Here is a 7073-nt window from a genome sequence, read left to right as displayed (position 1 = left end):
AACCCTAGTCATCTATGGATATGTAACACCGTACTGATTACATAGTTTCTTAAAATTCAATAAAGCTTGCATGAGACTTATCACATGAACCATGCCGATTATGGCTATTTAAATATCATAGTCTACCACCCCAGTATAATCCAGTATATAAGTTGATACTCACTGCACTTATGCGGTTTAGAAATGACCAAACATCATCACACTTACCGCAACGTTTCCTAAAGTTACAAACTCTCCTTGAATGCTCGTTCTTACATCATGAGATATAAGGAGTGTCTATGTATCGTATTAATACATGAATTTAATTACATATTTAATTATATACATATATAGATAATGCACACACCCGTGTTTGTGTCTATATATATATATATATATATATATATATATATATATATAATATATATATAAGTATATATATATATAATATATATATATATATATATAGATATATATATATATAATATATATATATATATATATATATATATATATATATATATATATATATAATATATATATATATGTATATACTTTGATACTTTGATACTTTGATAGGTTTCGGCCATTATTGGCCCAGGCCATGTCTAACTTAATAGCACCACCTGGTGAAGTCTTTCAAGTCAGAATTTGGGCACTATGGCCCACTCAAGTAGAGAGTTATTGTTTACAGAGACATATCCGGGTGTAGGGGGTTTATCCGGGATTTCTTGAAGGAATCTGTCCAAAGACTTCTTGAACCCTATAGGGTCAGTTTCTGTTTTAATGTGTTTTGGTGTAATGTTAAAGAGAGCGGGGCCAATTGAGGTGAAATAATTGTGCCGTATTGTTGTTATGAGATGAGAGTGCGATTTTTGTTTTGGGCGGATGGCACGGGGCCCAAGCCTTGGATGTACCTTAAAGGTGATGTCAACATCATTTGGGCAATGCTGATGGAATATTTTCCACATCATGCAGATGATGTAGCGCTCACGACGACGTTGGAGAGAATAGAGTTTTAGCTTTTCTAGTCGACCCCAATAGTCGAGGCCTGTCATGCCATCTATCTTTTTTGTGATTGCCCTTTGAGGAGCTTCAACTTTTATGATACCTTGTATTGTGTGGGGAGACCACAGTGGACAACAGTATTCAAGGTGGGGTCGGGCAAAAGTGGAGAAGAGAAGGATAATGGTGTGGATATCTCTCGACTGGAAAGTTCTGAGAATCCAGGAACACATTCTGCGGGCCATGTCAACTTTGGTGTTTATATGAGTGGCCCAGCTTACGTTGTTGTCCACAATTACTCCCAAGTCTCTGATGTTGTTGGACGCCGCGAGAGTTTCACCTGAAGGAAGGGAGTATGGGAGTTTCAGGGCATCCTCTTTTCCAAAGTGGATTAGCTCAAATTTATCCTCGTTCAGCAGCATATTGTTTTTTTCTGCCCATTGGATAACAGCCAGTAGATCTGACTGAAGGCATGTCCGGTCACTCGCCTCATTTATGACCTTCTGTAGCTTGGAGTCATCTGCAAAGATTTTTATGTTGCTGTGCTTGATGATGTCATTAATGTCATTAATGTAAATGATGAAAAGAAGTGCCTTGCGGAACGCCACTACTGACTTTGGCTGGGCTTGATTTTACCCCTTCAACTACAATATGTTGAGATCTGTCTGTCAGGAAACACTTAATCCATTTCAGTAACTTTCCAGAGACACCAATGTTGGATAGTTTTTTCAATAGGATCTTGTGATCGACCCTGTCGAAGGCCTTACTGAAATCAAGGTAGATGACATCGGTGTTGGAGCCCTCTCCCAAAGCTCTCAAAATGTCCTCAAAGTGATGCAGGAGCTGCGTTAGGCAGTCCCTTCCATTACGGAACCCATGTTGGTTGGAGATCAGCCGTCTGTTGCTTTCCAGAAATTGGGTTATTCGAGATCTCACCACCCTCTCAAATACCTTGATGATATGAGAGGTGAGTGAGATCGGACGGTAATTCACTGCAAGGGACTTGTTTCCCTTTTTGAAAACTGGGACAACAGACTGGGACAGAAGGTTTTTTGGAATATAGCCAGCATCCAGTGAGTTTCTCCACAGATTAGCAAGGGGAGATGCAAGTTGGTGTCGACACACCTTCAGGACACAAGCAGGGAACCTATCGGGGCCTACTGCTGAATTGTGTTTTATTTCGTTTATCGCCGCTAAGACATCAGGGGCACTAAACGTTATGTCCGATATAGTGTGTTGGGGGTTGACATCACTGATACAGCCCAGATCGGCCATATCAGGATTGCTGAAAACAGAGCAGTATTGTTTCTGCAGTATCTCGGCCATGGATTGGCATTATCTTGGAGAGTGCCAGTTTCGTCAATTAGAGGGCCTACAGTGGAGACAGTGACCCTGCGTTTCCTCGCAAATGAAAAGAACACTTTGGGGTTGAGTTTGATTTTTTCAATGGCCCACTTCTCCTCAGCTGATCTTTGGTTATTGATGAGGGTCTTCATGCATTGTTGGAGGTTATATTTTTTGGATTCACGCAGTGCGATAGCCGTCGAATGTGTGTGTTGCTGTTGGCAGTACTTTAGTTTGTTAATTTTTTTGTTTGTTCTTTTTATTTTTCTGATAATGGTTTTTCTGTTTTGGGGGATTCTGCACTTTTTGTTCACAGGTCTTGGTGGGGAGTGTTTTGCACATATGTCTGTGACGGTGTCTACAAAGATCTGCCAAGATGTTTTATGGTTGGTGGAGATGTGTGTATGTGTAAAGGACCAGTCAACATTTGATAGCTCGTTCCTGATTGCATCCCAGTTGGCTTTATGGAGATCCATGTTGTCAAATGGGTGGGCTGGAGGAAGGTCACTAGGATTAGCTTTCGGCTGGTGGAATTTCATGTTACAGAGAACCATGTCATGGTCTGAAAGAAGGGTTTTTTCCACTGTAACGTTATGTATAGTGTTAGTGTGGTTACTAAACACTAGGTCCAAAATGTTCTGATGTCTTGTTGGTGCAAGGACAAGTTGGGACAAGAAAAACTCATTCGTAAAGTCGAAAAGTGACTCTGCTGCTTCTTTGTCAGCGGTTGAGGCGGGAGTGCTTGGTTTCAAACAGTTTGTAGTCCAGTCAACACAGGGTAGATTGAAGTCTCCCATCATGAGTATGTTGCTAGAATGGCACTGTTGAATAAAGCACTTAATGCTGTTGAGGCATTCTTTAAAGCACAGTATGGGTGTTTGGGGCGGCCCATAGAGCCCAATTACTGTCAGATCATTGGCTTTGTTGTGCACGGTGACTGATTCACAGTAGCCGTTGGAGAATATACTATTTCCATCTGCCGTAAATGAATCATGCAGGAAAATGGCAGTTCCACCCTTCCTCCTGCCGATACGATCCGCGCGGATGGTTGTGAAATTCTTCACTCTCACTTCCGTTTCCAAGTGGGAGTTGTCAAGGTGGGTCTCAGTGAGAATGAAGAAAGGGATGTGGTGTGAATGGTTACCAACCCAGTCTTCAATGAATTGGACCTTCCATTTTTGTGCATTGATGGAAGGGCTGACACCTTGTGCATTGAGTAGGAATGTGGAGGTTAGTGTAGTGGCTGGTTTTGACTGTTGCAGGGGGCTTGGATTTTTTGTGTGTGTTAGTGGCAGCAATGTGGGGAATTGGTGCACTGGGGTAATAGCATAGGATGGTGTTGAGTGATGGCTAGAATGTTTTTGTGTATCTCTTTTGCTATGTTCAACATGGCTAAAAAAGAATTTTCCTGCTTAGGGAGCAGTTTTTGGCTGGAGGTGTGGTTGCACTGTTGGATAGGGTTGTAGTTTCCACTTTTGTTTGTTGTTTTTGTGTCTTCCTGAAAAGACTGGACCAGCATTACTGCAGCATGGTGTGTTTCTATTTTTATTGTTATTCAGGTTTGTGTGTTGGCTTGAGGCCCCGTTTCTGTTTGTGCGTCGGGTCCCTGGAAGATGAGTGAAGGGACAGTCACTCAGTAGACATGTTCTCTCACGTTGGGAATACCGGAGATTTTGGGACTCCGAGTTGTGTGTGTTTTGAATTTCGATTACTATTGTTGGGTGTCGATGTTATTGTGGGATGCGTGCTTTGGCCTTGGCCGGTAGTGCGTCTAGTGCCGGGTAGATGCGTGAAGATGCAGTCACTATTTGTGCAGAGTCTCTGGCGCAGTGAATCGTGAATAGCGGCATTGGGGATTTCTTGTTTGTGCCGTGGGGGGGGGGGCGCATTCTGCTTCCTATGTTTCTTTAGTTTTTGTTACTGCAGTAGTATTGAGGTGGTGATGGGGGGGAAGAGGGCAGTGGTTCTTATTTGGTTTTCTGTTGGTATTTTTGGTGATATAAGTATATATATATATATATATATATATATATATATATATTATATATATAATATATACTTATATATATATATATATATACTTATATATATATATAATATATATATAATATTATATATATATATATATACTTATATATATATATATATATATATATATATATACTTATATTATATATATATATAATATATATATATATATTATATATTATAGATATATATATATATATATATATATATATATTACTTATATATATATATATATACGTATATATATATATATTATATATATATATATATATATATATATATATATATATATATATATATAAGTATATATATATTTGTGTGTGTGTGTTTGTATATATAGATGTATGTATGAATATTTGTATGTATATATGTATGTATGAATATTTGCGCGCGCGTGTCTGTATACGTACAATTCTATGCGAGGGTTTATCTAAAATGGCGTAGAAGAAATCAATAGCCACTTAACCACTTCAATGTAGAATACGGTTTACTTTAGTCTTAATTTCAAATTGGAAGAAATAATTACAGTCTCCAGGCTAAGTCTCGGATAAATCAGCATTTGTACCTTAGATATTGGTGAAATGTCGGAACGGATCTGTGTGTCTAATTTGAATTTAAACATCCACTTATTAGTTTGATACACAAGGGCGCTTTCTTGTAAATGTGGAAGTTATTAGGTACACATTTTTTTCGCTTGATAACCTGGTTAGCTAGCCTCGATCAGGATTAAGAGATATGATTGTAAACATCAATTGATAATCACACATCGTCCCCCTCTTTCCTTTTTTCATCTATTTGCACTTACGTTTGTAATAACTACTGACGCTCTAATAATATTGAGATGTAGAACCATTTAATGTTTACAGTTTTACTAGCATACCTAGCATACATATATACGTTGTATGGTGACCCTCTTCGGTCAGACACTGACCATGGGTTTGCACCTAGAGAGTTACCCTCTGAGGCACAAGTCTGGGCAAGGTTGTTTTATGGAAGACCAGCAGTCGCCCATGCATACCGGCCTCCCCTCTCCACGTCACCGATGTTGTCCAAGGGAAAGGCAAGGGCCGATACAGCTTGGCACCTGTGACGTCGCAACTCATTTCTACAGCTGAGTGAACTGGAGCAACGTGAAATAAAGTGACTTGCTCAAGAACTCAACACGCAGCCCGGTCCGGGATTCGAGCTCACAACCTCACGATCGTAAGCTCGACGCTCTAACCACTGAGCCACGTTGTATATATATATATATATATATATATATATATATATATATATATATATATATATATGAAAAGAGAGACGAAGAGAGAGACAGAGAGAGATTATGCGCAACGATCAATTCTAATGATTGAAACAGGAAAGCTCCCAAATATTGGTTTCAAATTTGGGCACAAGGCCAGCAATTTCGAGGTGGAGGCTAAATCGATTACATCGACCACAGCGTTCAGCTGGTACCTATTTTATCGACTCCGAAATGATGAAAGGGAAAGCCAATCTCAGCGGAATTTGAACTTATAACGTGAAGACAGACAAAATCCTGCTAAGCATCTTACACGGCGTGCTAACGATTCTACCAGCTCGCCGCCCTAAAACTTCCAAATATTGGCACAAACTTCGTTTATCGTTCGTTGTATGAGACTGCGGCAGTTTCTATGCATTTAAAAGCAGTATCGTTAGTTTTATTGTGTCGGTAGGTTTAGATAAACATGCTTCTAGATATCGGTATAGTCAAGGCAAAATAATAAAGAATTTGGGCAACAAGATTAATTGCAGCGTTTTAATTATTATTACAACAAAGCACGATGACTAGTATTCGAAAAATTTCAAAAAAATTGTATGCTAAATTTTTTAAAACTGTCAAAAAAGTAATTGGTGACGGAAAATAATTAACTCTTCCATGTGAGACCACAGGATAAGGAATATTGAACTAGTCAATGAATTAAACGAAAACAAACGAAACGGAAAGAGTTGTGAATTGTTGGACGGTGATTCTTCAGTACAAAGAAGGATAGTAAAAAACGAAATGAGTTATAACATAATACATAGATGCTCCAGCACACACATACATACGTGCATAGACACATAAGTACACACACAGAGTTTGTTATCTGTCGATTGATTCATACTTATTGCAAAATCAATTTCGATGGGCAGAGCAGCTTGTATGTAAAGCGGGGACCGTCCAAGCAATAAATTCCAGGTGAGTGACAACTTGAAGAGAGAGAGAGAGAGAGAGAGAGAGAGAGAAAGAGAGAGAGAGAAAGAGAGACAGAGTGTGTGTGAGTGTGTGTGTGTGTGTGTGTGTGCGTGTGTTTGTGTGTGTGCGTGAGAAAGAGAGCGAGAGAAAAAGAAAAAAGCGAGTATAACATAAGCCAAAGATATCGTACAAGAACTTTATTTAGATGTGCAGATGTTTATTTCATGGAAAACAAATCGACTGACAGAAATGAAAAAAATGTCGCCGGTGAATTACGCCAGCCTGCTCAACTAAATCGTACTTTGAGAAAGGGAAGTACCATAGATGAAGCAAAAGAAATTAAAAGTTAGAAATGCAGTCTTTTTAACAGATATCTCCTAGGCTATATATGCCCCGTTAGGTCACATTAATTGGTGAAAACAACACATATCTAACAATGGTTTGCCACCATTTTTAATGTTAACATCATCTGGGTTTTTTTTTTATTTTTAAAGACTCGTGTAAGACGTATAATATT

The sequence above is a fragment of the Octopus sinensis genome, linkage group LG2 (assembly GCF_006345805.1).
Source record: "Octopus sinensis linkage group LG2, ASM634580v1, whole genome shotgun sequence".
Lineage (NCBI taxonomy): Eukaryota > Metazoa > Mollusca > Cephalopoda > Octopoda > Octopodidae > Octopus > Octopus sinensis.
The sequence above is the reverse complement of the archived record's forward strand: the minus strand, read 5'-3'. Positions refer to the sequence as shown.